The 17582-nt window shown below is 26.9% G+C and overlaps 1 protein-coding gene across 2 annotated transcripts in view; it reads right to left on the bottom strand.

Moving 5' to 3' along the window:
• Positions 1-16476, bottom strand: part of LOC107444734 (uncharacterized) — a 45263-nt gene extending 28787 nt beyond the window's left edge. Inside the window, exon 1 of one of the 2 annotated variants that reach the window (XM_016058949.4) lies at positions 16205-16476. The gene's annotated coding sequence lies outside the window, so the exon portion shown is untranslated. The remainder of the gene's footprint in view (positions 1-16204) is intronic. The other variant, XM_071187942.2, reaches the window with a different exon arrangement.
• Between the last annotated feature and the right edge of the window lie 1106 nt (positions 16477-17582).

Below are 17582 nucleotides of genomic sequence, written 5' to 3'. Positions count from 1 at the left end.
TATTTTTACCTAAATGTTGAGTCCAATGCACGGATCGATTTTCTAATTTATATGTTCTAAATTCTCAAATCATTGTTATTTTTTAAAATTATATTACGAACCATTATAACGTTTAGTTATAAAAAGAACAAAGTAATCGAAATATAACTATGAATTTTTATTAACAAACTTATTAATTTTAAACAAATGAAATTTATATAATTTACTAAAGGAAAAAAACGAAAATATTATCGATAAACTTCCTTACATTTTATAATGTGTACGGCCATCAAACTAAAAAAATTTCGGATTAAATTACGGTATAATGTACCGATAATTTACCGTAAATTTGTTCTGCCGTAAGATCAATTTTTAACGTAAAATATTATACCGTAATTTTTACCATGATATTTATGTAATTCGAGTGATTAACTGATTTTACAGTAATTATCACTGTAAAAATTACGGTATATCAGATATTTTGTTTCATAATTTGTTCCGATAAAATTGGATTTTACGGTAAAAAGTACCGGCATGCCAGTACTTTTTACCATAATTTGATCCTGAATTTTTCACAGCGTAACAAAAAATATCGTTCAATTTTAAATACAATAGTAAAACTTATAACTATTAAAAAAATTAAGTTAAAAGTTAAAAACTACTTATAGTCAGGAAAATAATGCGAGCGGGAAGGATAGAAAACAACTTTCCTACAAAATAATAATTAAATATTCGCGACCACAGCTTCTAAGATGAAATAAAAAATAAAAAAAACTTAACATTTAATTGCTTTTAGTATTCCTCATTTTTTAATACCTAAGTAAAAATGAATTTTCATAATGCAGCGATTTATATCTTTCTCATAAAAAGTGTTTACAAACTTATATTTTAATAATAATCTTTTATTTTATCGACAAACGTCCTCGTCAGTATGCTTCGATGAATAAAGAAAGAGAAGTTATATTTTTTCGAAGTCATAAAATATTTCGCTAATACAAAGTCTACGATTACACCTTTTTCTGATTTAATGTAAGAAAGAATCAAACGTCAACATGCAGTTCCACGCTTAGTTCAAGTTTTATTAGGGTTATAAATAGTTAGTCATCATTTCGTAATTTGATTCCCAGCTATAACAAAAGACTGTATTTTTAATTTTGCAAGATTATACCATGCAGGACTAGTGACTATTTGGTACGTAATTTCCCTGATCTTTAGCGGGTCATGGCTTGTACGTAACAATAGCTAATCATCTTTGTCGAAATGTATTACCGTTGTTAACAATATACGAAAAAAAACCGGGAAAGCGAGGTTGATGATGATAGGCATGTAATTTAATTCAGTTGTTATTAGAAAATAAAATTAATGAAAATAAGGTTTCTCAAAAAGTATGATGATTAAATTCTAAGAAATTGATATTTCTCATTGAAATAAATTTTAATTTAAAAACTGAGAGTTGCATAAAATTGGAAGGGTCCAAGTAATTGACGAAAAACGACATTAAATTGACAAAAAAGCTTAAGTCATCTAAAAAAAACTCGTATAAATAAAAAAAGAATGTGTGTTTTTTTTCCCGTCTTTAAGAAAGAACCTGGAAATAAAGTAGTTGTATCCAAAGAACGGTTAAAAGAAATTCCATTCAATGTTTTTCACGTTGTACAGTGCGCTAAAAATACAGATCACTTTGAATAACTTTTTATCAAATTATCGGATCTTTACTTTCTATGACCCAATCAGAATGGTTCAAGGAATTGACCTCAAATATGCTAATTAATTAATACAGACGAAATATTACGTTACAAAATCAGACACAAAAACGTACTTTAACCTAATAAACATATCTTTTTTGAACAGAAATGAAGGCGGAAAAAGTTAACATGTTTCTTGCGCTCAAAACAGACTATCATCAAAACCCATCAATCAATACATGAATTTATCGCTAGTGAGTCTTGACAATGGGTGTCTGTTTTGAGAGCTCGAAATATCTAAACTTTTTCTAGCTTAATTTTTGAAGCTAATGAAATTTTTCCATTGAAAAGCATATCTTTCAGCTTCAGTTTCTTGGGAATATTTACTTTATACTTCGTATACGTTTATTTTAATAAAAATTAAAATGAAAACTTATTTAATAGGATGCTTTTGTTTTAAAAATAATCTGCAAATAAAAAAAATGTAGTTAAAAAGATAAAAATGTATGTTTAATTTAATCAAATTCCAATTAAATATTTATTTATTTATTTATTATAACCATTTTAACTTAATATTTTGTTATGGTATCCTCACTTAATATTCTGATAAGGAAATAAATAAAACTAAGGAAGGAAATGCTGAGCTTTATTGTTATTGATAAAAGTCTGATATCGTTAATTAGTTACTTCTTAAACATTATACCATTCTTCATTTACATTTTAAAATATTAACAATTTTTCATTTTAAACAAACATTGTTACTAAAATTACATTAAACAAAATTCAATTTTTTAACAACAGTTTTAGTATGAAATTTTATCTACAGTAACATTTAAAAATAAAAAAATTTTCTAATAATTGCTCAACATTCTTTATTTACACTTGAAAAAAAAATTATGCTCATATTAAGAAAGCTACCGTTTTGGTGTAAGAAAATTACATTTTTAAATGTATTACAACTTTCAAAATAAAAGTTCAAATTAAATTATTATATCAAGTATTTGCAAATTTATGTTCTTAGTAAGTAAAATTGCTATTTATGCAAAGCAAAAAAATAAGTACATAAATAAATAAGATGTTCAAGTAAAATTGCTTCTAGTAAAGAAAATGTTGTTTTATTCATATGTAGTAAAAAATGTTTTCTATAAAAAATGTAACACCGTATATGTAGTAAAAAATGTTTCCTATAAAAAACGTAACACCGTATCAACCACTGAAATTTCTTTATTATTTTTTCTTCGAAATTAATATTTCTTTTTTTATTTTAAGACTTTTTTTCTGTCAGAAATATTTTTATTAGATTCATTTTAATTATTACACGCCATATTGTTTTTAAACATGACGTAACTATTGTAATTAAATACAATGATAACTTATCGCTGAGAATTAAAATGTTATTAAACTCTTAGTTTGAATAAAAAAAATTTCTTACAGTTTTTGCGCTTTTTTTTCTACGAGACTAAAGCTTGATTTAATCCATTTTGCCTGTAAGACAATGTTTTTCAAAAGGTTTTGGTTGTCGGCATATTAAAAACATCTAAAAAAGGTTAGTAGCAAATAAAAAAAACTAAAAAGTTGAATACTAATAGGATAAAAATTAAAAATTAAAACAATTTAATTAATGATGGGACAGGATTCTTGCGGCATATTTGACATAATCTCGTGAAAAACAAGAGGAGTCGTGTATAAATGACGTCATCCTGGGAGAAAACAGATTCTTAAAATGGTGAAAGTTTGAAACAAGGGGGAAGGGGATACCAAGAAGTGTGACATTATACATTTTATTTAAAACGAAAACATTTAAAATCAGCAGATAAATTATGTTTTTATAATTAGTTTTCATATACATTTTTTAAAAATATTTTTCATCGAAATAAGTACGCATATAACCATTGTTGTAGGGTCGCATATATCGTTAAAGCACTAAGTTCAAAAATAAAGTTTGAAATATGATCTATAACATGTGTTTCTATTCTGAAATGGTAGTAAGTGTTTAAATACAACGTGACTCATGACAAAGAGGAGTAAGGGATATTTGGAAACGTGACTTTGTGACAAAGAGAAAGAGGGGTTTAAAAATATTGAAATAAAGTTTGACATCATTAATGGACGACACCATACACTGTAAGAAATTCCAGATCAAATTGCGGTAAAAAGTACTGGCAGTCTGAGCTCCGGTACTTTTTACCGTGAAATCCATTTATACCTTAAAATTTTACATAAAAAATCTGAAATATCGTTATTTTTACTGAAATAGTTACTGTAAAATTACTGAATGACTTTAATCAAATAAGTGTTTCTGTAAAAATTATGGTATAAAAGTTTAAGATAAAATTTAATCTTACGGTGAAATGGGTTTTACCGGTACTGCACTCAGGGAAGCAGTACTTTCTATCGCAATTTTATCTGGAATTTTTTTACAGTATACCGCTTGACAGAAAAAAATTTCTAAATAGAAGGCCATCAGTGTGATCATAAAATTTGCAATATCATGTAAATCATTATGAAACAAGTCACATTATAAACAAAATATTATCGCTTATAGAGAAATAATGCATGACGAACTATAAATATTAAAAATAAATTAGTAGTATGAAATAATAAGAGGAAATGGGAAATTTTATAGAAATAAAACCTTTCGATTTTTACATGCAGAAAAACAAAGAAAGGAACAACAATCCAATCACTTATGAGAAACAAAAATAGATGTTTGTAAAAGGCAAGGTCATAACGATAAGATCAAATGAATATTAACACTCTCTACGCCTACTATAAGTTAGAACCTTAAATCCAGGTTGTCTCAAGATCGCCTTGTTGAGTAAAACTCTTTCTTTTAAAAACCAATATGGAATATACATTTAATTAAAAATATTGCTTTGTGTCAGCGCTTGAGTCACTTTTTATTATTATTTTTATTACCTAAAATTAAGCAACTGCGAGATTTTAAAACTCAGTGGTCGCAAACAATAGAAAATATCTAATTAAACTAAGCATATATCTCAGGCCATTTCTTTTCGTAAATTTTTTCTTTTTACATCACTACTTTTGTCGTGAGATTTTATTGAGTTTTCGCAGCAGCAGTTCACTTTGAGTTATTCATAATAAAAAATAGTGTTTTCTTTATTATAAATATAGATCATAAATATAATAGGCTATTTTTGTCTTATTGGAAGTAAAGAATAAAAGTTTAATCGACTTTTATCATTAGTTTAATAAATACATTGTAAAATCTCTGGTTCAAACTGCAGAAAAAAGTACCGGCATCTGAGTGCCGGTACTTTTTATTGTAAAATCCATTTTTATCGGAATATGTTACGGAACAAAAAATCTGATATACCGTAGTTTTAACAGTAATAACTACCGTAAAATTAATGTATCACTGTAATCAAATAAATATTACTGTAAAAAATACGGTGTAATATTTTATGGTAAAATGGAATTTACAAATGAGGCAACCAAAGTGCCAGTACTTTTTACCGTAATTTGATCCAGAATTGTTTATCTTGTAAAACTAGAAAGAAGTTCTACCACATTTCTTGCAATAATTTTTTTTAAAATTTTGGACAATTTTAATTGTTTCGCAAGCATTTCACACGAGACATTGTTGATTGATAATTGGAAACATAGGGAAATCCTACATTGATTTATTTTATATAGATGTCGATTGTAATATTAATTTTTTTTATTTATAAAGCATAATATTTTTGCGTATTCACATTTTATACGAAAAGGAAAAAATTTATCAAACACATTTAAATGCATCACAATTAGCAATAAACATGATGACGTTAGTCCAATGACCTCAAAACTAACTGATGATGAATTTATGACCTATCCTACAATCTTAAAAGCATGTAGCACATTAACACGCTATGACACTTTTTGATATAAGCGATGACAAATCTTTTATATCAATTAATGTTTCAGAAATCTATCTTTCATAAGACAAAATTTTTAATAATGAAACGAAAAAGTAAGTAATAAAAGTTATAAGAAATTGCTTGCTTCCAGAGAGTCCATGAGAAAAAAAAAACTTCTTAATTTGTGTAAAAAATAGTGAAATTTAAATAAAAAAAACGAACTAATTTAATGTTTGTTATTAATTAAAAAGGGGGAATTGATAGGTTTCATTTCTCAATAAAATAAAGAATAACAAATTTAGTGGGGTGAACCTGTTTAAATCTTTAAAGAAGATAATTTTAAACAATTATTTTCAAGTTTCAACAATTAGCAGTATTAAGTCTATGGTTTAATTTTATTGAGTTGTAAGAAATAAAATGCCATGTCTATATAGCATACTGCCGTGCAATTGCAAAATTAATGTATTTCACTAAACATTCCGAGAAAAGTGGCTTGAGAACTATTTTTTTCTGTTTTAATGCTATAAATGCTAAAATTGAATTTCAGAAAACTGATTAACAACATTTTTTTTCGAAAAATAAATTTTTTGCAGTAAATAACTTATCAGACAAAAATTAAAAGATAAAAATCTCACTAATGTAATTTTTGACACTTACTTCGATTTTCCTATTGCAAGACAGTATATATATTTCTTTTGCACCGATTGAAAGTTTAGATATCACTTTTCTATTTTTATTTCGTATTTTATAGCCCTAAAATTTACGAGTGTAATTCTTTGTGATCGTAATAAAATTCATTAAAAACAACGTTTCAATAATAAATAAGAACATATCTTGTGGCTATCATTCATTGTAAAAAGTGTAGTATAATACCTATCTCGAAAAATAAAAACTCGAAAAATTGTGAGAATTATTACTTTATTTCAAGTTTATGTCAAAACGAGTGTTCTCACATACTTTAAAGGGTGTGTAGTTAAATCTTAACAGCAACAATTGATAAAGCTTGCAATTGATAAAGCTTGCACCAATGTGAAGAATGTTAAATCTTACACCAATCTTCACTGTTGGTGATAAACGTTGCGTTTTTAGGAACTCCGTACACTTGGCGAATAATTATCGTATTTTTAAACTATTTAATTAAATTCGTGTGTGAAATGATGTTAGTTCACGTATTAAACGAATAACAAATGCTTTTGGACGATTATTAGAAGTTTACAGCCAATTAATTGGCAATTTCAAGAAATTGACAAAATGGAGGTTTGTTTGCATGAAATGTACTTCTTATCGTATTTAATTGACTAACTCGCCATAGCCCATTTAATATCAAGCAAGTTTCAATCATCTTTCCAGTTTGATACAAAATACTGATTGTGGTCAATTATTGTTAAGTCATTTCAATTTTCTTGACGGATTGATTTGACAATCTACGTATGTAAACTGTTATAAAATTCATGTATTATAAATGCAACTACATGCAAATCTCATAAGATTTGCATATATCTGCAAATAGCTTTATAATATTTACTATTCACTTTGGTTTTGTTCGAATTTATATTAATATTTTTCCTGTACTGTGAGTATACTTGATAAACAAATTAATTTTAATTAAAAGAAATATTATGTATATGCATCCTGAATTTATGATTTTTACTTTAGATTGTATCGTAAAAGTAACTTTACACATCATTATATGTATCATATCTTATTGTAATTAGGAATTTTAGAGTTACTGGATAACAAACATGGTTGCAACTACTATTCTAGGTCTATCACTACACCAGGAACTATCTTTGGTTTTGCGTAATGTAGTGTTTCCCAAAGTGTGGTACGCGTACCCCCAGGGGTACGAGAACAGTTTAGAGGGGGTACGCGTTCTTATGCGAAATATCTTGCAACAAACGAAAATTTAAAAAAATTTTATTCAAAGACAAAGCTAGCCATGAAAATTTACGATTACGTATTTTTCTATTGGCAATTTTTTTGCAGAGTTAACAGTTAATATTTAGTGGTGTCAACAGCCAGTTGTGATTTTTAACTTTTGCGCACTTTTTTTATAGTAAAAAATAAATTAATTTTTAATCAGTGGTACACAGCGTTACGAAAAAATTTAGAAGGGGTACACAAAAGTCATAAGTTTGGGAAACACTGTAGAACACTCAGTAAAACACCACTTTGGTGTAAAGTAGTTGCTTCCATTTTTGGTGTTCAGGTACACGAAATTTTTTTACAGTGTATGTGTGATACATCAATTCTCTATAAAACAAATAAATGTTTTAATCTTAATAAGAACGAACAAAAAATATTACGTCGTAAATAAACATTCTTTTATAACTAATATAAATTAAGGTAAGAAATTTTCTTCCGGTGAAGGGCTAGATAAAAAATGACTGAAATATGGGTTGAACGCGGAAGAAATAGAATGATTTAATATCTCAACTACATTTTTGTCACAATTTCTCAAGAAAAGATGCAGGGGTTATATAGATATATAGTTTACATATCAATTGATAAATATACAACGCATTCAAAATTCACAAAAAATAATTTAAAACTACCATAAATTGGATAAAAAAAATGAAATTTCATATAAATAAACATTAAAAAAAAACCATACAATAGCGAACTTCACCAACTTTTTGTTATATTTTTTCACTTCAATACATTTTTGAGATCTAATCTTATTAAATTTAGTGCATCGAATCCCCTTTTAGCGAAGGACTTTCCAGATGCTATAGATTGATATTATTAAGTTACAATGAATTTTAAGATAACGAATTGCTTGCAAATGTACATAATACTTGTACAGTATGTGTTTCATATAAAATTCCTGGAGTCTATAGAATACGTAGAAAATATATAGAGACTGCCTAAAAATGAATACATTAAGGACCATTCCACGTGACAGGTAAAGACAATTTTAAAAGCTTATGTTTATATTTTGAGTTAAATCAGTTAAAAAATGTTTGAAAAGTTATTTAATTATGTTTATCTCTACCTTTGCTTCAATAATTAAGCAGAAATATAACCTACAAGAGCTTTAAATTAAAAAAACAAACAAATGTTACAACTTTGTGACGCGTCTGACTCGTTTGGGACATGGGTTTTCACTTATTTGTATATTTTTAAAAATTTCTGTGAATATAGTTCCATTGTTCCATTGATTGAGTCTTTTTTTTTCAGTTAGAAGACATTAAAATAAAACATAATACTTAATTATTATGATGAATTTGGAATAATTTTACACGGAGAATTTTTTCCCCTCTGGGACGGGTATGACATTTTGCAAACTTTACAATTTGAGAAGCTATTTTGTGGTAAATTATTGATCTTGATAAATAATAAACTGGTCTGGATAATATTTAGATAATATACAAGCAAGTTTTATTGGAAATAGAACTTGCATATACAATTATTTTAAAATTTGTAGTGGCTTTACATTTAAAAAGAGATACTGGGGCAACTTTTTTGATAAAGAGAACAAAACTTTTGTTGTATATATGCAAATATTTGATTTTGCCTAATTCGGGTGTGGAGATTTCGAATCTGAAATTAGTTTTGCTCCTGAAGCTACAGATTTTTTAATGATATTTTTAGTCTATTTTTTGTCGAAATGTACAAGTTTAAAAACGTTATGAATAACAGCGAGTCGCATAAATGTCACAACTAACTTCGAAGGGAGTTAGAGCACATTAAAATCGCATAGAAACCCATGCCCTGAAATGTTATCATACGCTGCTAGGGGTGCTTCCCCTATTATGACTTGTTCAGAAGCACACGAAGAAACATATGAATTCTTTTTCTAATGTTAACGAATACTTATGTTCCGTATCACTAATCCAATACAAATTTTTGAATCGAAAAGAGTTTCATTTCTGCTTTGTTTCAACTAATTAATTTTAATTCTGTTTTATCATATTCTGGTAGTTTTGACCATACTTTTCTTCTTAGTGTCCTACTAAATAATTTAAAAAATGCGTCTCATTTTTAAATCGAAGAAACAACTATTAGATAATAAAAATATCTTACAAAGCCGGTTTCAGGCAACATGAAATGCCATTCCAGTAAAAAGTTCCAAATCAAAAAGAGTTTTGTTATATTTTTGCTCTTAGTTTTAAAAAGTTATTTTGAATTCTGTTCACAAAATCATGCCTTTGCGTTCATTTTTAAATAATACTTATTTTTTTATGCTTTCTGTAATTCTTATATATTAAATTCCAATCTATAACACTCATCAGAAAGGGTTTAATATTAGTCCAACATGGATTAAAAAAAAGTTTGGTCAAATTGCGGTAATGGTAATGGTATGTATGGTATTGCTATTGTATATTTATTTAATTCTGGTAAAAAAAAACTATTATTCTGGTTAACAAAACCAAAATATACGATATTGAAATCAATATTTTTTAATTTTTCTTTTCATATGGTAACGGTTTACTCAAAATTCTGGTTTTCATAATTACGGTTCTTATTATCACACATTCAGTAAAAAATACAAAACTGAAAAACAAATGTAAACAAATAAATGGTTTTTATGCCATGTTAAAGTATCATAATAAAATTACCAAATTTTACCACACATATTTAATATCGCATTTATAGAACCATATTTTATTTTTAATTTTACCAAAACCATTACCAAAGCGCTGATCGAGATTTTTGGTGTTCTTGTAGAGCCAGGAACACGGTAAATTTTACCATATTCTGGTAGTTTTGTCGATATAAAAAATTACTTATAATAAAATTTTTTCTCAGTGTACTAATAAATATTTTAAAAAAAAACACGTATCATTTTTAAAGCGAGAAACAAATAACATTAGATAACAAGAATATCTTGTTTACGTACAACTTGTAGATAAGATCAGCTACGGAAGAGTGCTCATTAAAAACAACATATGCGTATCTCAGAAGCAAGGACTTATAAGTTAAGAATAAAAATAGATTATTGAATGTATTCAAGCTGTTATATGAAAATATTCATTAATCTTTTGTTAGAAAAAGTTAAGTTTATTAATGTATTTGTTTGTTCGTCTTATTATAAGATGATAAAAAAAACATCTTTATAAACATAACTTCTTTCCTTACAAGCAAGAAAAGAAATTTAGGTAAATTAAGATTTCTAAATGTAAACAAAAACTAGTTGTATATAGGATTATTATGATGAGTCATTTACTAGTACAAACCGTTTTCCAAGCATGTAATTCAGGATTGGTGAATTTTAAAATGTAAGAAAATTTTTCTTCTAGGTAATATAAATTGCAGTATATTTTTTCTAGGAAATATAAATTGCATTAAATTTAATATATATAATATGTGTATACACTATACTCGTTTGCAAAATTTAACTTCATATTTTCATCAAACGCCGAATAAAGGTTAAAAAAAATCTATTTGTTTCAACCAAATAATATGAATTTTGTTGTCAAAAACGCGCCCCCATATTTCTTTTTCGGTATTATTTTATATTTCCTACGTTTTCTGTACACCTATGTAACTTCCCCGCCAGGAAATAACACAGATCAGGAAGTGCTCCAAGGGTATAAATGTCATTTCTAATTTCAAATAATCTTCAAAAATGATTACGTTTATTTTTTAAAACGAAGAAATAAATAACATAAGATAATAAGAATATCTTGTTTACGTTTAACCTGATGATAAGAACAGCTACAGAAGAGTTTTCATTAAAAACAACATATGCGTATCTAAAGATCCAAAGACTTAAAAGTTCAAAATAAACAAAATAGATTATTGGAAGAATTCAAATTGTTATAGTATAATGTTCTTCTTCTAATTTCGTTAATCACTTGTTGGAAGAAAAAAAGAAAGTTTATAAACTTATTCGTTTGATCTTCTTATTATAAGATGATGAAAGACGTCTTATGTCTTTTTCATGACAAGCAAGAAGAAAGACTTACATAAATATAGATTTTAAGACGTAAATAAACAACTTGTTGCTGATAGAATTATGAGGAAGAGCCATTAACTCGTTCGAAACGTTAGAAAAGAATGTAATTTAGAACTGGTGAAGTTTTAAGTATAAGTTAAAATTTGATGACTTACTGTAAGTCACAAAAAATAAAAAAATAATAAATAAATAAATAAATGGATAACAAGTTTGAGATAAGGTGTAGTATGTAGTTCTCATTTCAGCAAACGCTTCAATTTTAAATTTTATACCAGAGACGATCTTAATTGTTTTGCATCTGCATTTGTTTACGAATCAGGAAATGTTTCCACCATTTTTGGTTTCACTGTGGTAACAGAAAAAAGGACTTATCACTGTTTCACAATATAAATCCTTCATTTGTTGTATTAGCCTTTATAAGTTCATTATACTAAAGAAATACACTAATTGTTCTAATCAATTGCTAAAAAATACAAACTATTATAAAAAAAGTATAAAAAATTAGAACAATTTGTAAGTCGAAACGTGACTTATGTACCTTGAATTTTTTTTCTCTTAAATAAAAAACAATATTATTAGGCCTTAATAATAATGTATAAAAGTGAAATTTAAAATCATGTAAAAGAAACTTAGTAATATTAATTACAAATACATTATAATTACATACAATTTTAATTATCATTAATTATTATTATATTTTATTTATCATTATATTTTATTTATAATTAATTTACATCTAATCTCATAACCGCATTATAATTACATCTTAAAACTAATAAAAAAGAAATTATTTTAAAAAAATAGATAAAACTTTTTTGAATAAATTATAACAAAAAAAAAACCTTTTATAAAACTTTAACTTTTTCTGACAAAGATGCAATGTAATATGCCTTAATGATAAAAACGTTATATAAAAATAGAAATTTTAACTATGTAAGTAAGGTTGAACTCCGACCCACCCCAGGGGGGTATACGGAGATAAAAGTAAAATTATTACAATAAAATTTCTCCAAAAACTAAAGTTACAGTAAAATTTCGCCAAATGACAGTGGTGGTGATCAGTTAAAAGTGGATTAACAATAAAGTTTGACAATTAAAAACATGTGTTAAAGGCAATGAAACCCAATAGCGCCGGTGTAAATGTCGAGAATTAAATGATTATAATAATAAGGAAACAAGAGATAAAAAATCTCAAAACTAAAATCAATGAAAGCTAAAAGTCCAAATAGTAAATGTCTAAAAGTAAAAGTCTGACTAGAAGTCTATGAAGTCTAAAATCAAAAGTAGATAAAAATTCAAAATGTAAGGCTAAAAGTTGATTAGTAAAAATTAACGATGACATGCTCTATTGTTGGTTCATGACTGGGGCTAGTTGATCTGGGGCTAGAATGTCCTCGAGGGTTTGTTTAATAATTTGAGTCACAATTTTCCTGCAGGTCAATATAGCGAAGAATTGATGTTCCTCTTCGCAATTATTCAGATTACTATGTAAATGAGACTTCATAATTTTTATAAGAGTTACAGATAAAAACGTTATAATGATAAAAGCGTTACATAAAAATAGAAATTTTAACTATGTAAATGAAACTTCATAATCTTTATTAGAGTTACTGAAAAGTCAATTAATAGCCAAATCTACATAATAAAAATTAAGGTAGAAATTTTAATTATGCATACTTAGAATATAAAATTATTTAATTTTATAATTATTAAAAATAGTCCACATCCCTTTTAACTGATCTCAGTATTTATAAGAGTTAATAATTCTTACATTACATATTTCTACCGTCACCTTTTTCACTATCTTCAGGACTGTATCAAGTTGCAAAGGGGCCTGGGGCCCAAACCATTACAAACTAGACGAAATTAATATATATTTAGTTACAAATGACATTTTTTAATACATTCTAATTTCAATTATAAGAGTGTTTTACTAAAAAATTGAAAAATAAACGAACACACTATTTTTTTTTTGTTTATTTTTTGAATAAATCTTAATTTTTTTTTATTTAAAAATTTGTAAGGAAATGTATTTTAAAATTTTAAATGTATTGTACATTAAAATATACTCACTGTTCGGAAATCTGAAGAAAAGGATAATAATTCATAACATTAGAAAACTGGGAGGAGGCAGCAATGAAACTTTACTTAACACCTCCACGCTGAGAAACGATTAAATTAAATATGACCAAAATATAGATTGCAATTTTTTTATTTTATTTTATAGCCGGCATTGAACAGCAGGCCCAATTATGAGTTTGCAATTATCAATGTTCAACACCGTAGCCTTATAATTTTGTACCCAACCCAGAAGACAACGGAACTCCTGGTCCAAGCATTGGACAAACTAGCTTTCGTGGAGGACTTTTTGATGGAACTAACGCGTATTTGGGTTAAATGGTGATTAATACATCCAAGGGTCTGTCCAGACATTTTGTGAAAGGTCCGTTTTTCGCGAAATTGTGAAAAAATTACTCACATTCTTTCAACCAGGGTTCGCTTTTATGAATTTGTGCAAATAGGGTCCGTTATTGCAAAAAAAAAAAACTTTTTTAAGGAGTTTTTAAATTGTAAAGACATACAAGATTATGCTCAACACTTTACAATTATAATGAAAAATATTAAATTTTAGAAAATAAACAACAATTGCTGCTTCTAAATTAGAGATGCAACATACAAATATTTGGTATTTAGCCTATACTGCTGAACGCAGAATATTAATTTCGGACGAATAATGGAAGAATCGTCTGCCGAAGACAAAACTTAATTCGTTTACATCCATCTTTCTTGTTTTCTGCCCTGGGAAGGGTTTAGTCGATTAACAAAACAGTAATGAAGATAAACAAATTTGTGAAGGGTCCGATTAAAAGAAAAATCATTTTGTGAAAGGTCCGTTTTTAAGTTAAAATATTTTGTGAAGGGTCCGTTTTTAAGAAAAGATATTTTGTGAAGGGTCCGTTAATGGACCCAAATTTCTTCTAAACAGACCCCTGAATACATCCCACGGTTAGCTCGATGGCAAGGAGATTCTAACTCATGATCTGTTTACCACTGAAGCTATCGGTGCGAGATGGGAGCAGAATTCGTGCCAACCAGCTACCACTGGGATTCGAAACTGGGTTACCTCATAAGGAGACAAACTCTCAATCCCCTGAGCCACCGCGGTTCAGAATGTAATATTATAATGCCTAAAAATAAATTTTCAAAAATACAGTTTTATTTCTTTGAATTTTGGGGAGCCCTAGGAGGCCCAAATAAATTTCGAGGGCCAAGGGCAGCAGCATCCTGCCTCCCTCTTAATCATGTACTTAATGTCTTTCCTATTTCTGTTAGTCGAAATTTGAAGGAAACGCTGCTTTTGATCGCATTTCATACATTTTTATCATAATGTCATCATTTGTTACTAAGGTTCATGATCATATTTAATGCAATAAAATAAAAAGTTGCTGGTAGCCGAAAATAATGAAAGTGTTTAAATATTAATTTAACTTAAACGATTGTTCATTTTAGACGATTTCAATTAGCAAAGAACAAGCAATCATTTTTAATACAAAGAAAAATATATGGTTGTTATTTTGTTTTTGAAAGAATTACATGCTTAAATAGAAAAGTGAAGATTTTCTTTTAGGAATGAAAGAATTTCCTAGTCTTAAATATCGTTTTCTAAAGTTATCGTGGAGGATTTGAAAATTCCTTGTGCCTCAATAAGGCGCAGCAAATTTTTAACGATAACACGCGAAGACTAGCTCAAGAACTTCTTTTTTAACAAAAAAATAAATGGAAAAATAATAATTTTGCTACCAGGAATATGGTCAAACTGAAGTAAAAACCTTAACACTTGAATTATACTAAATTTTGTAAACTTTTACAAGCAATTTTTAACTATTTGGTTTTCAGATATTAATATTTTTTCGATAATTGTGAATAAATGTTGTATAAAATGAACATAATAAAATCAAAATATCGTTCAATATTGACTGACGTGCACCTAAAATACCTAATTTTGTTAGCATTTTCAAAAACTTTTCTTAAAAGATGAATTATAACTATTTAAAAAAAAAAAAACAGAATTTTGAAATACGCTTTAATTACTGTTGTTATAATTATTCATGTCATTATATTTATTTAAAAAAGTTGATGTAAAGCGACTAGGAACCGGTTCAATAATTGATTCACTGTAAGTTCCCTACTAGACAGATTTGGAAGATTTAGGTTCACCCAATGAGCAGATTAGACAGATTTATTCATACGGAGTTTTTTTAAATTTTTTTTATTAATAATTAAATGCTTGCAGCAAACAAATATGAAATATTAAAATAAAAAAATAATAATAAAGAAATAATAATAAAGAAAGCTACACTTAAAAATTATAAGGATCGAAATGCGAATGACATTATTTTCCCAGAATTATACATATTTAAAAAGGCATTTAAAAAATTTATGAAGACTTAAAAAAGCCTAACTTAACTACATTTCTAAAAAACATCTTAAATTTATGAGGTATTAAAACTTAACTGCAAAAAAATAATCAAGTACAACTCATTCTCTTATTACCATTCCAATAAGAGTAGACAAAACACAAAAATAAATAATCAATTTATAAGGAGCAATTCTTAACGTTTCTAACAATTCATATTTTTAAGTTTCCATCATTATTGATTAATATCTATAAATAGATATTCCAATACAAATATAAAGGTATTTAGGAAAAAATATATATTTATGTTTCTTCATCACAATTAAGGTAAACAGACAAAACGTATAAAAACTTTACTTACTGGAGCTCCCTGGTATTAGTAATATAGACGAGAATAAAGAAAAGTTTCAGTTTTTTCACCAGGTCGGGCAGATGTTTATCTCGCTCTTAGAGCAACACGCAAATTTTACCTTCAGTGTTGTTGTTAGTGGTTTATCCTAACAGCGGAGGAGAGATCTTGGCGAATTTTCTTTGCGCCAAGGGATTTTATAGTAAATTTTCAATGCGGGATTTCAAAAGAACTAGCTGTGTGTTGTACGATTGATGCTTGGCTTTATATAAAGATTTTTCTTCTATGGGAACCGGTTTCAATGAAATTATAGAAATATTATTCGAAAGTGTATAATTTTGCCGGCTAGATAAATTAGAATTTTTTTTTCTTTCCTTGAGTGTTGGTTTCTTAGTACAATGATGAATCATCTTGAAAATGGGAGCTGAGGGTTTATTAAATTAATGCATTTTTCACATTTCTTCATTTTATAATTGTTTTTTGTCCAAATAAAATTTAATTAAAATATAGTCGGGATTCTTCTCAGGAAATCGATCAAATTATATATTTTACTTACCATCACTCATCATTTCTATAAATTCTCAACACTAACACTTTCAGTTAACTATTCATTGCATTTTTTACGTTAAAAATGATATTCATTAAAATTAATTAAAAGTGAAATTTAATAAATTCGTAAAAAACATTTTCAGTTCATTTATTTAATTACAATTTATTAATTTATAATTTTGATTCGCTCTTGGGTGGCCAGTTTTTTTAAGTATTTTTCTTAAAATTAATTTCAGATATCATATGAAGTGAAGTTAATATCTTAAAATATATTTATATTAATATTTTAACCATTGCTTACGTACTCCGCAAAAATTTTCAAATTTGTGTGAAATTTATTCAACTTAGTAATCGCATATCATTGTTTTTTTTCCCTTTAGCCTAGAAAATCAGGTAGGACCTATAGAATTTCTAACCCAATAGATAGAACAAGAGCAAATGTTTTGTTTTGTAGAGATTATATAGCAATTTTTATTTTTTATTCAGTTAATATATTTATTATTTTCATTAAAAATATTAAAATTACTGATGTTACTACATCTTTTATCTTGTTTTAGTACTGTTGAAAATTCTTAATATTTCTTTATGTTCTTCAATTTTTGAAATATTGCATAGGATATAAAATCTCAAATAATTTTTCACCGAGCACATTTGCATCTTTTTTTATTTTTTAATTGTTTGCCTTAATTTAAAACACGAAATTCTTTTCTTCATGTCATTGAAACAAAAATTGGACCAATTTGCTTCTTGTAAACTAATGTAGTCTAGAACATGAGCTTGAGAATTAGTCAAAAAATAACTAATACTTACTGTCAAAATTGTAATAAAATTAAAATTGTAA

The sequence above is a fragment of the Parasteatoda tepidariorum genome, chromosome 11 (genome assembly GCF_982258835.1).
Source record: "Parasteatoda tepidariorum strain Cologne lab strain chromosome 11, Ptep-v5.0, whole genome shotgun sequence".
In the NCBI taxonomy this organism is placed as follows: Eukaryota; Metazoa; Arthropoda; class Arachnida; order Araneae; family Theridiidae; genus Parasteatoda; species Parasteatoda tepidariorum.
This window is presented reverse-complemented; position numbering and strand designations above follow the sequence as displayed.